Source organism: Arabidopsis thaliana, chromosome 2, assembly GCF_000001735.4.
Source record: "Arabidopsis thaliana chromosome 2, partial sequence".
Taxonomy (NCBI): Eukaryota; Viridiplantae; Streptophyta; class Magnoliopsida; order Brassicales; family Brassicaceae; genus Arabidopsis; species Arabidopsis thaliana.
In genome coordinates, this window is record NC_003071.7 from 4,230,487 (window position 1) to 4,243,884 (window position 13,398).

General features: G+C 45.6%; 4 pseudogenes across 4 annotated transcripts; 2 read left to right on the forward strand and 2 right to left on the reverse strand.

The window, feature by feature from the left end:
• Positions 1-1,066: 1,066 nt before the first annotated feature.
• On the forward strand, positions 1,067-5,145 carry AT2G10760 (annotated as a pseudogene; the record flags this gene model as incomplete). The annotated part of the gene is made up of 1 exon: positions 1,067-5,145.
• A 1,107-nt stretch (positions 5,146-6,252) lies between these two features.
• Positions 6,253-6,713, reverse strand: AT2G10770 (annotated as a pseudogene; the record flags this gene model as incomplete). Its single annotated transcript has 1 exon — positions 6,253-6,713.
• A 480-nt stretch (positions 6,714-7,193) lies between these two features.
• Positions 7,194-12,569, forward strand: AT2G10780 (annotated as a pseudogene; the record flags this gene model as incomplete). Its single annotated transcript has 1 exon — positions 7,194-12,569.
• Positions 12,570-12,645: 76 nt separating this feature from the next.
• AT2G10790 lies at positions 12,646-13,106 on the reverse strand (annotated as a pseudogene; the record flags this gene model as incomplete). Its single annotated transcript has 1 exon — positions 12,646-13,106.
• Positions 13,107-13,398: the final 292 nt, after the last annotated feature.

The following is a 13,398-nucleotide window of genomic DNA, read 5'->3' on the forward strand; positions in this document are numbered from 1 at the left end:
CACTTATTAGAGCATAAACACTACTAACAACAGTTTATGAATTCCAATTATTTCAATTTAATGATCTTAGACCCTTAAAACTCGAATTGTGAGAAGAAACATACCGATTAGAGCTTAAAACTTCTAAATCGACAACAATGATGAAGATGACGCCAATGATGGAGAAGATGATGGTGACTGATGACGGTGGTGGTTGAAGAATTGCAGGTGGAATGCGAAAGAGAGAAAGTAGCGTAAAAGAAAAATTCCTTGTTACTGTGAAGACTGATAGCTTGAAGCACAAGGTGATATTCAAATGTTTGGCCTTAACCTTAAGACTTAACCCAAGGTAAAGTAACTCAACCTTGGTTAGTCTACTTTTGGGACCACAACAAAGCAAACGGCTATGAAGGAGCTTGCCTCGCAATGGCATCGGTTTGCTTTAAGGACAGTTTGTCCATTTGTGTGTGCAAAGAGAGGAGGTTAAAGAAGGAGACAACAATCGCTTTCAAGCTGGCAGTTTTGGCGTTTTAAGGAGCGTAGGCTGCGGCTTGTTATTTGCTGAGGTGAAGCCCTAATCTACTTTGAAGTATAAATAGGTGCTTAAGTCATTGAGAGAGTGTGCGAGACATTTTAGAGAGTTTGGGAGGTGTTAAGAGAGAAAGCTATTCATAGTATAAACTTGTATTAACTGTTCTTTGTGGGATAACAGAGTAGTGCAGAGCAATCCTAAGTACTAGTGAAGGGTATTAGGTGTATTGCTTGTAGACTCTTGTTGTAAACACTATAAGATTCTAGTGGATTCCGAGGAGAGTCTCGGCCCAGACGTACCTACCCTATGGGAGTGAACTGGGTTACCAAATTCTCGTGTGTGTTCTCTATTTTGTTTCTCTATTTCTTGCAAAGTCTTGTTCTTCTTACAAACATTCTTGAACGAGTTTCTGAAGTACATCACTCATCTCTGAAGTAGTTCTGTTCTAGGATCTGTTTTGAGTCACTGAGTAAAGTAAAGTCGACGTCTTTAGTTCTGTCGTTTCTTAACAGATTGGTATCAGAGCACCATGTTGGTGTTCTTTGTGGTTCTGAAAAGGGTTTAAGATCTTGAACCATGTCTACAACTAGAATAGAAGTTGAGAAGTTTGATGGTCGTTGTGATTACACGATGTGGAAGGAGAACTGTTGGCTCATATGGATATATTGGGTCTGTGTACTGCTCTCAAAGAATCAGAGAGCAAGGGTGAGGAGTTATCAGGTCCAGACGAATTTGATGAAGACTATAAAGAGAAGCTCGAAAAGTTCAAAGCTTTAGAAGAAAAGAAGAGAAAGGCTAGGAGCGCCATAGTTCTTAGTGTCATTGATAGAGTCCTAAGGAAGATAAAGAAGGAATCGACAGCCGCTGCAATGTTGTTAGCCTTGGATAGGCTATACATGTCGAAAGCCTTTCCAAATAGGATCTATCTGAAGCAGAAGCTTTACAGCTACAAGATGTCTGAAAATCTGTCAGTAGAAGGTAATATCGATGAATTCCTTTAGATTATTACAAACTTAGAGGACATGAATGTTAATATCTCTGATGAGGATCAAGCTATTCTGCTGTTAACATCGCTTCCAAAAGCTTTTGATCTGCTTAAGGATACTCAGAAATATAGCTCGGGTAAGTCTATATTAACCTTAGATGAGGTTGTTGCAGCCATCTACTCTAAAGAGTTGGAGTTAGGGTCTGTAAAGAAGAGTATCAAGGTTCAGGCTGAAGGTCTTTTTGTTAAAGACAAGAATGAGGCTAAAGGAAAGGGTGAACAAAAGGGAAAGGGGAAAGGAAAGAAGGGCAAATCCAAGAAGAAACCCGGGTGCTGGATTTATGGTGAAGAAGGACACTTCAGAGCTTCCTGTCCAAACCAGAACAAGCCACAGTTCAAGCAGAGTCAAGTAGCAAAGGGAGAATCCTTAGGAGGAAAAGGAAACATAGCTGAAGCAGCTGGTTATTATGTATCTGAGGCGTTGTCATCAACTGATATCCGTTTAGAAGATGAATGGATACTAGATACAGGCTGTAGCTATCACATGACCTACAAGAGGGAATGGTTTGAAGAGTTCGATGAAGAAGCAGGAGGTTGTGTCAGAATGGGAAACAAGACTGTTTCTCGGGTAAAAGGAATTGGAACCATCAGGGTCAAAAATGATGATGGTCTGTCTGTGGTTCTCACAAATGTGAGATATATTCCTGATATGGATAGAAATCTGCTATCTTTGGGGACTTTTGAAAAGGCAGGTTACAAGTTTGAGTCAGAAAATGGAATCTTAAGCATTAAAGCTGGAAGTCAAGTGCGACTTACTGGAAGAAGGTATGACACTCTTTATTTGCTTAACTGGAAACCTGTAGCTAGTGAATCACTTGATGTAGTTAGGAGAATGGATGATACTGTGTTATGGCATAGAAGTTTATGTCATATGAGTCGAAAGAACATGGAGATTTTGGTCAAGAGAGGACTTCTAGATGGTAAGAAAGTCTCAGTTCTCGACACCTGCGAGGACTGCATTTATGGTAAAGCCAAGAGAATTGGTTTCAATTCGGCTCATCATGGTACCACTAAGAAGTTAGAATATGTTCATTCAGACCTTTGGGGAGCTCCATTAGTTCCATTCTCATTAGGGAAGTGCCAATACTTCATGTCAGTTATTGATGATTACACTAGAAAGGTGTGGGTTTATTTTCTGAAAACCAAAGATGAAGCCTTCGAGAAGTTTGTTGATTGGGTCAGTTTGGTTGAGAATCAGAGTGACAATAGAGTGAAGACTCTTAGAACAGACAATGGTCTGTAACAAGTTGTTTGATGGTTTTTGTGAATCAAAAGGGATTCAAAGGCACAGAACGTGTGCTTACACACCTCAACAGAATGGGGTTGCTGAACGCATGAATAGAACCATCATGGAGAAAGTGAGAAGCATGCTGAGTGATTGAGGTCTACCTATGAAGTTTTGGGCAGAGGCAACTCACACTGCAGTACTTCTCATCAATAAAACACCATCATCAGCTCTTAATTTTGAGATTCCTGACAAGAAGTGGTCAGGAAAACCACCGGTTTACAGTTATCTGAGAAGGTATGGATGTATAGCTTTCATTCACTCTGATGATGGAAAGCTTGAACCAAGAGCTAAGAAGGGAGTGTTTATTGGTTACCTGTTGGAGTAAAAGGGTATAAAGTGTGACTGCTGGATGAAAGAAAGTGTGTGGTTAGTAGAAATGTCATCTTTCAAGAAAATGTTGTGTACAAGGATCTGATGCTGACACGTGAGAATGTGTCTAGTGAAGAAGATGATCAAACTGGATCATATCTAGATCTTGACCTTGAAGCAGAAGATGATGTTATCTCAGGTGGAGATCAAGGGATGTCTTAGACAACTCCTGTACCAGAAAGTCCAGTACACGCTACTCCACTCAGTAAAACTGCAAATGATAATGGTGTTTCTGAAGTAAATCAGTCTCCTCCGAGTTATCATTTAGTAAGAGACAGAGACAGAAGAGAGATTAGAGCACCAAGACGTTTTGATGATGAAGATTACTATGCTGAGGCATTGTATACAACTGAAGATGGTGATGTAGTTGAGCCGGAGAGTTTCAACGAGGCAAAAATGGACTCTAATTGGAACAAATGGAAGCTTGCTATGAATGACGAGATCGATTCTCAAGAGAAAAACAACACGTGGACAGTAGTCACGAGACCTGAGAATCAAAGAATCATTGGCTGCAGGTGGATCTACAAGTATAAGCTTGGGATTCTGGGTGTAGAAGAACCAAGATTCAAAGCAAGACTTGTTGCCAAGGGGTATTCTCAACGAGAAGGAATTGACTATCATGAGATCTTTGCTCATGTGGTAAGACATGTATCTATAAGGGTTTTGCTGACTATAGTATCACAAGAGGACTTGGAACTAGAGCAGTTAGATGTGAAAACAGCTTTTCTGCATGGAGAGCTGAAGGAGAAGATCTACATGTCACCTCCAGAAGGTTATGAGTCAATGTTCAAAGAGAATCAGGTATGTCTTTTGAATAAAGCCCTGTATGGACTGAAGTAGGCACCAAAACAATGGAATGAGAAGTTTGACAACTTCATGAAAGAGATTGGTTTTGTGAAAAGTCAGTATGATAACTGTGCTTACACTAAGGTGCTGCAGAACGGTTCAATGATGTATCTTCTCATCTATGTGGATGATATGCTTGTAGCAGCAAAGGATAAAGAAGCAATAGCCTCTTAAAAGTCTGAGTTGAGCAAGCGTTTTGAGATGAAAGATTTGGGGGCTGCTAAGAAGATACTTGGTATGGAGATCAACAGAAACAGATCAGAGGGTGCTCTATGGCTGTCTCAGGAAGGTTACTTGAATAAGATTCTTGAAACTTACAATATGTCAGAACCAAAGCCTGCAATGACTCCACTTGGAGCTCATTTTAAGTTTCAAGCTGCAACAGAACAGAAACTGGTCAGAGATGAAGACTTTATGAAGTTTGTTCCCTACTCAAGCGCTGTGGGAAGCATCATGTATGCCATGATTGGGACACGTCCTGACCTTGCTTATCCAGTGGGTATCGTCAGCCGCTTCATGAGTAAACCGAGTAAAGATCATTGGGTTGGAGTGAAATGGGTGTTGAGATACATTAAAGATACTTTGAAAACAAGACTGTGTTACAAGAAAAGCTCAAGTTTCAAGATTGTGGGCTATTGTGATGCAAATTATGTTGATGACCTTGATAAGAGAAGATCAATCACTGGTCTTGGTTTTACACTTGGTGGAAACACCATAAGTTGGAAGTCAAGTCTACAAAGAGTTGTTGCTCAGTCAACAACAGAATCAGAGTACATGTCACTTAATGAAGCAGTGAACGAGGCAGTTTGGTTAAAAGGTTTGTTGAAAGACTTCAGGTATGATCAGAAGAGTGTGGAGGTCTTCTGTGATTCTCAGAGGGCTATTCCACTCTCGAAGAACAATGTGCATCATGAAAGAACCAAGCACATTGATGTTAAGTTCCATTACATCCGAGAGATCATATCAGATGGAACTGTTGAGGTGTTGAAGATAACTACAGAGAAGAACCCAGAGGATATATTCACCAAAGTTTTGGCAGTGAGTAAGTTTCAAATAGCTTTGAACTTGCTCCGTGTCAAGTCTGAGTAGTAAACTCGGAGAATCCGAGACTAGAATCCAGAGGCTAGAATCAGGTACTCTTTCTCTCTCTTGTAACTCTAAACAGTTTGAATGTTTGTGGCTTATGCTATCTAGTGGAGATTTGTGAAGACTGATAGCTTGAAGCACAAGGTGATATTCAAATGTTTGGCCTTAACCTTAAGACTTAACCCAAGGTAAAGTAACTCAACCTTGGTTAGTCTACTTTTGGGACCACAACAAAGCAAACGGCTATGAAGGAGCTTGCCTCGCAATGGCATCGGTTTGCTTTAAGGACAGTTTGTCCATTTGTGTGTGCAAAGAGAGGAGGTTAAAGAAGGAGACAACAATCGCTTTCAAGCTGGCAGTTTTGGCGTTTTAAGGAGCGTAGGCTCCGGCTTGTTATTTGCTGGGGTGAAGCCCTAATCTACTTTGAAGTATAAATAGGTGCTTAAGTCATTGAGAGAGTGTGCGAGACATTTTACAGAGTTTGTGAGGTGTTAAGAGAGAAAGCTATTCATAGTATAAACTTGTATTAGCTGTTCTTTGTGGGATAACAGAGTAGTGCAGAGCAATCCTAAGTACTAGTGAAGGGTATTAGGTGTATTGCTTGTAGACTCTTGTTGTAAACACTATCAGATTCTAGTGGATTCCGAGGAGAGTCTCGGCCCAGACGTAGCTACCCTTTGGGAGTGAACTGGGTATTAAAGTCTCGTGTGTGTTCTCTGTTTTGTTTCTCTATTTCTTCCAAAGTCTTGTTCTTCTTACAAACACTCTTGAACCAGTTTCTGAAGTACATCACTCATCTCTGAAGTCGTTTTGTTCTAGGATCTGTTTTGAGTCACTGAGTAAAGGAAAGTCGACGTCTTTAGCTCTGTGGTTTCTTAACAGTTACACTCTTCGGCTAACCAAAATTTGACATGTATGGGGTTCTAAAAATTACATATAAAGTAGCCGTTCTAAAGAATGTGGGCCGTGCCTGACCTGAACAAGTTCGATAAAATCTGCTTAACCAAACCCATTTACAGCGGCTTTTGTAACGCCCGCGATCCTCAATAGGATCGTTGGCTAGGACTTGGTCCGAGAGAAGAAGGTGGAGTCTCGGACAAGTGAGAAGGAGCTGGCCATAAGCTCGGACAAAGGGGAAATCATGCAGGCTAAGCTAGGATCGTAAAGAAATCACTTGGGTCAGCTCGCCCAAAGCTTAAGCCCAGCTGGAAGGAGTGACGGTTACTCAGGTCGAGTGACAGTCCAGCTCGGGCAGCTGGACGAGTGACGGTTGAGCTCGAGGTAGCTGGACGAGTGACGGACGAGCTCGAGGCGGCTGGACGAGTGACGGTTGAGCTCGAGGTAGCTGGGCGAGTGACGGACGAGCTCGAGGTAGCTGGACGAGTGACGGACGAACTGGGCGGTTATGGGCGAAGAGATACAACTCTTCGGAAAGGTGCAACTCTTCGGAAGGGCGCAACTCTTCGGAAAGGTGCAACTCTTCGGAAAGGTGCAAGGAACGGATGTGTTGATTCGGGAAGCATCCATTCGCCCCCTATATAAGGAAGGGCGCCCAGGACCATTCCACTCACCACAACACACCGAAAACACAAGAAACTCACCATTAAAACTCTCTCCCTCTTGGGAGAATAAATAGTCTTAGGATTCGGTAGCCGGGCTGTGGCCGGCAATAAAGAAGGAGGGTCAGATCGACCTAACCTCGAGAAGGAAGGTAAGTGATCCTAGACTTTGAGTCTAAGGGTTCTAGGATGTGAGTTAGTAGTCGGATCTTTGAAAGGATCGACTAGAAGGCTGGGTAGTATCCGGGTCATGTGCATCCTACACAAGACTCGGTCCGGGTAGGGATCGGCTGAGGCGGGGACGCGGCTCGGCGGAGGACCGGCGGGTCTTAACTGACCTGCCGAGAATCGGCCGGACTGATGCGCGATCTTCCCCTCTCTGAATTCTCTTCACGGATCCGAGTAGTGTATGGCATATAGAGCATTGCATGGACTTGCATATGATTAAGTAAATGAGATTACTTGTGGCTCTATGACTTTCAGGAGCGAATGGTGATCGTGGGAAGGACTTGGCTTAGGCGCGAGAGACTCAAGGCCGAGATGATGGGTGGTGATAGTTCGGTTAGTCTAGGGATCGATTATATGACTTGTAATAGCTTATATGCAAACTCATAGGTTGTATCGAATCCTTTGCTTAATCAATAAAGTATCCGATTGTTTGTTTACTCTATTCGTCTCATATATTGAATCACGGAATCATATGGAACGGATTAGACTAGGAAAGAACCTCATAAACGGTTAGGGCCGAGTCACTTAGTGGCTTGGGTCGAGAGAACTCGTCCGGACTTTAGGCAGTCCGCATCGGGGCCTTTCAAAGTATCAGAGCATGCTTGGTTCTAGGACTAGGTGTTGGGTTAAGGGGTATCACCACTCGTTGGCTTGAGAATCTCGCGGTAGTTGTTCTTTACTCTTTTGCGATTTTACTAGGAGTTATGTGGATTAACTTTGGAGGTTTCGCAGATGGGTAAGAGCAGCAAAACGGGAAAGAGTAAGAAGGACAAGGGCATTGTCGAGGAGACTTTGGTTGAGGAGGAAACGATGATCAACGAGAAAACCAGAGTCGGGACGATGTTCGATGGGACAGACTCGGCCGGACCTGAGGCCGGGAAGAAGTCCATAAATGAGGAAGCACCGGAGAGTAGTGGTGCAAGGGACAGCACGGATAACCGGAACAATACTCCAACGGCCCAAGAACAGTGGGATTTGATGAAGGGAATGATGGCGCAACTAGCCACATTGACTAAGGCCGTTATAGCGGATCCGGTGGTCCTAAAAGTGGATAACCAAAAGGATGATGACTCGGAAGTTGTGGAAGTGAATCCACAACCGAATCATGGGCGGAAAAGGGGAGACTATCTGAGTCTTCTCGAACATGTCTCAAGGCTGGGCACGAGACACTTCATGGGCAGTACGGACCCGATTGTGGCCGATGAGTGGAGGAGTAGACTCAAGAGGAACTTCAAGTCTACCCGCTGCCCTGAGGATTACCAAAGGGACATTGCGGTCCACTTCCTTGAAGGAGACGCCCATAACTGGTGGTTAACCGTCGAGAAACGCAGAGGGGACGAGGTCCGGTCCTTTGCGGATTTCGAAGACGAGTTTAACAAGAAGTACTTTCCACCGGAGGCTTGGGATAGGCTTGAATGTGCGTACCTTGACCTAGTTCAAGGGAACCGCACGGTGCGTGAATATGATGAGGAATTTAACCGCCTAAGGCGTTATGTGGGACGTGAACTTGAGGAGGAACAAGCTCAACTGCGCCGATTTATCCGTGGACTAAGGATAGAGATCCGCAACCATTGTTTGGTCCGGACATTCAACTCGGTTTCCGAATTGGTTGAAAGGGCAGCAATGATTGAGGAAGGGATCGAGGAGGAGAGGTACTTGAACCGGGAGAAAGCACCGATCCGGAACAATCAATCCACCAAACCCGCGGATAAGAAAAGGAAGTTTGACAAGGTGGATAACACCAAGTCCGATGCTAAGACCGGGGAATGCGTGACCTGTGGTAAGAATCACAGCGGAACTTGCTGGAAGGCCATAGGTGCATGTGGCCGGTGTGGAAGCAAGGACCATGCGATCCAAAGTTGCCCGAAAATGGAACCAGGACAGTCCAAGGTTCTCGGTGAAGAGACAAGGACTTGTTTCTATTGCGGAAAGACTGGACATCTAAAGCGAGAGTGCCCTAAGTTGACTGCGGAGAAGCAGGCCGGACAAAGGGACAATCGCGGGGGAAATGGACTGCCGCCTCCCCCAAAGCGGCAAGCCGTGGCATCGCGAGTTTATGAGTTGTCGGAGGAAGCTAACGATGCCGGAAACTTCAGGGCGATCACTGGTACGTTCTCACAACTCCCTATTCATTATTTCAATAACTGCATTTGCATTGCATCATGCATATGGGAAAGGGGAGGTACTCAGCATTCTAAGGGAATGTGTAGGGACCTTGAGAGTAGGTGACGTAGTAACGCACACTCTATTTGATTCTGGGGCTACACATTGTTTTGTTAGTCCGGAATTGGTTGAAACAGGTGGGTTCAGGAAAGAACCAAACACCGATTATGGAATGGTACGAGCGGCCGGCGGACAGGCAATGTATCCGACCGGACTTGTTCGGGGCATCTCGGTTGTAGTGAACGGTGTCAATATGCCCGCGGACCTAATCATTGTTCCACTAAAGAAACATGATGTTATCTTAGGGATGGACTGGTTGGGGAAGTACAAGGCCCACATAGATTGTCACCGAGGACGGATACAATTCGAGAGGGACGAAGGTATGTTAAAATTCCAAGGAATAAGAACAACCTCGGGAAGCTTGGTAATCTCGGCAATCCAGGCTGAAAGGATGCTCGGGAAAGGATGTGAGGCATATTTAGCCACGATCACAACCAAGGAAGTGGGGGCGAGTGCGGAGTTGAAAGACATTCCGATCGTCAACGAGTTCTCGGACGTGTTTGCGGCCGTTAGTGGTGTACCACCGGACCGGTCAGACCCGTTCACGATAGAACTCGAGCCCGGGACAACCCCCATATCTAAAGCTCCGTACCGGATGGCACCGGCGGAAATGGCGAAGCTAAAGAAACAGTTGGAGGAGTTGTTGGATAAAGGATTCATCAGGCCGAGTAGCTCACCATGGGGTGCGCCTGTTCTGTTTGTGAAAAAGAAAGATGGTAGCTTTAGGCTATGCATCGACTATCGGGGATTGAATAAAGTTACGGTGAAAAACAAATATCCTTTACCCCGGATAGATGAGTTGATGGATCAACTTGGAGGTGCACAGTGGTTTTCAAAAATCGACTTGGCCTCAGGATATCACCAAATTCCCATAGAGCCAACGGACGTGAGGAAAACGGCTTTCCGGACAAGGTACGACCACTTTGAGTTTGTGGTCATGCCATTCGGATTGACCAATGCACCAGCAGCTTTCATGAAAATGATGAATGGGGTATTCCGGGATTTCTTAGACGAGTTTGTTATCATCTTCATTAACGATATCCTTGTTTACTCAAAATCTTGGGAAGCTCACCAAGAACATCTAAGGGCGGTGCTGGAACGGCTAAGGGAACATGAGCTATTTGCGAAGTTAAGTAAATGCTCATTTTGGCAAAGGAGTGTTGGTTTTCTTGGTCATGTTATCTCGGACCAAGGAGTATCGGTTGATCCGGAGAAAATACGGTCGATAAAGGAGTGGCCACGACCAAGGAATGCCACCGAGATTAGGAGTTTTCTCGGACTAGCGGGGTATTACCGAAGGTTCGTAATGAGTTTTGCGAGCATGGCCCAACCCTTGACCCGACTGACCGGAAAAGACACCGCATTCAACTGGTCGGATGAGTGCGAGAAAAGCTTCCTGGAGTTAAAGGCCATGTTGACTAATGCACCAGTATTGGTCTTACCGGAGGAAGGTGAGCCCTATACGGTTTATACGGACGCATCAATAGTGGGACTAGGATGCGTACTGATGCAAAAGGGGAGTGTTATCGCATACGCATCAAGGCAATTGCGGAAACATGAGAAGAACTACCCTACGCATGATTTGGAAATGGCCGCGGTAGTATTTTTCTTGAAGATTTGGCGATCATACTTGTATGGTGCTAAAGTTCAAATCTATACTGACCACAAAAGCCTAAAGTACATATTCACCCAGCCGGAGTTGAATCTAAGGCAAAGAAGGTGGATGGAACTTGTGGCGGATTACAACTTGGATATAGCGTACCATCCGGGCAAGGCCAACCAAGTCGCCGACGCCCTAAGTAGGAGGCGCTCGGAAGTTGAGGCGGAACGGAGCCAAGTGGACTTGGTTAACATGATGGGGACATTGCATGTGAATGCCTTGTCTAAAGAAGTTGAACCCTTAGGGTTGGGAGCCGCCGATCAGGCCGACCTGCTTAGTAGGATCCGGCTGGCTCAGGAACGGGACGAGGAGATAAAAGGATGGGCTCAAAACAATAAGACCGAGTACCAAACCTCGAACAATGGTACAATCGTGGTGAACGGTCGAGTATGTGTGCCGAACGATAGGGCATTAAAGGAGGAGATCCTAAGAGAGGCCCATCAATCGAAGTTCTCAATCCATCCTGGGTCGAACAAGATGTACCGCGACCTTAAAAGGTACTACCATTGGGTAGGAATGAAGAAAGACGTGGCCAGATGGGTGGCCAAGTGCCCGACTTGTCAACTGGTCAAGGCGGAGCATCAAGTACCAAGTGGGTTGTTACAAAACCTACCTATACCGGAATGGAAGTGGGACCACATAACGATGGACTTCGTCACTGGACTGCCAACGGGGATCAAGTCCAAACACAATGCGGTATGGGTTGTGGTAGACCGATTGACTAAGTCTGCGCACTTCATGGCGATCTCGGATAAGGATGGAGCAGAAATCATTGCCGAGAAGTATATAGACGAGATCGTGCGGTTACATGGGATTCCGGTTAGTATAGTGTCAGACCGAGACACAAGGTTCACGTCAAAGTTTTGGAAGGCTTTCCAAAAGGCCTTAGGAACTCGAGTGAACCTAAGTACTGCCTACCACCCACAAACGGACGAACAGTCCGAACGAACGATTCAAACCCTCGAGGACATGTTGAGGGCATGCGTCTTGGATTGGGGAGGAAACTGGGAGAAATATCTAAGGTTAGTAGAGTTTGCATACAATAATAGTTTTCAAGCTAGTATTGGTATGTCTCCCTATGAGGCGTTGTATGGCCGAGCTTGTAGAACACCGTTGTGTTGGACGCCCGTGGGCGAACGTCGGTTGTTTGGACCTACGATCGTGGATGAAACCACGGAGAGAATGAAGTTCTTAAAGATCAAGTTAAAGGAAGCCCAAGATCGACAGAAAAGCTACGCCAACAAACGTCGAAAGGAATTGGAATTCCAAGTAGGAGATTTGGTGTACTTAAAGGCGATGACCTACAAAGGGGCAGGACGATTCACCTCAAGGAAAAAGTTAAGCCCAAGGTATGTTGGCCCGTACAAGGTGATCGAACGAGTAGGGGCGGTGGCATACAAACTTGACCTTCCTCCAAAACTAAATGCGTTTCACAACGTCTTCCATGTGTCACAATTACGGAAGTGTTTAAGTGATCAAGAAGAAAGCGTGGAAGATATACCTCCCGGGTTAAAGGAGAACATGACGGTGGAAGCATGGCCGGTACGGATCATGGACCGAATGACGAAAGGGACTCGGGGAAAAGCAAGGGATTTGTTAAAAGTCTTGTGGAATTGTAGAGGCCGTGAGGAATACACTTGGGAAACCGAGAATAAGATGAAGGCCAATTTTCCGGAGTGGTTCAAGGAGATGGGTAAAGATCAACTTGATGCGGATTCGAGGACGAATCCAATTCAAGGGGGGGAGACTTGTAACGCCCGCGATCCTCAATAGGATCGTTGGCTAGGACTTGGTCCGAGAGAAGAAGGTGGAGTCTCGGACAAGTGAGAAGGAGCTGGCCATAAGCTCGGACAAAGGGGAAATCATGCAGGCTAAGCTAGGATCGTAAAGAAATCACTTGGGTCAGCTCGCCCAAAGCTTAAGCTCAGCTGGAAGGAGTGACGGTTACTCAGGTCCAGTGACAGTCCAGCTCGGGCAGCTGGACGAGTGACGGTTGAGCTCGAGGTAGCTGGGCGAGTGACGGACGAGCTCGAGGCGGCTGGACGAGTGACGGTTGAGCTCGAGGTAGCTGGGTGAGTGACGGACGAGCTCGAGGTAGCTGGACGAGTGACGGACGAACTGGGCGGTTATGGGCGAAGAGATACAACTCTTCGGAAAGGTGCAACTCTTCGGAAGGGCGCAACTCTTCGGAAAGGTGCAACTCTTCGGAAAGGTGCAAGGAACGGATGTGTTGATTCGGGAAGCATCCATTCGCCCCCTATATAAGGAAGGGCGCCAGGACCATTCCACTCACCACAACACACCGAAAACACAAGAAACTCACCATTAAAACTCTCTCCCTCTTGGGAGAATAAATAGTCTTAGGATTCGGTAGCCGGGCTGTGGCCGGCAATAAAGAAGGAGGGTCAGATCGACCTAACCTCGAGAAGGAAGGTAAGGGATCCTAGACTTTGAGTCTAAGGGTTCTAGGATGTGAGTTAGTAGTCGGATCTTTGAAAGGATCGACTAGAAGGCTGGGTAGTATCCGGGTCATGTGCATCCTACACAAGACTCGGTCCGGGTAGGGATCGGCTGAGGCGGGGA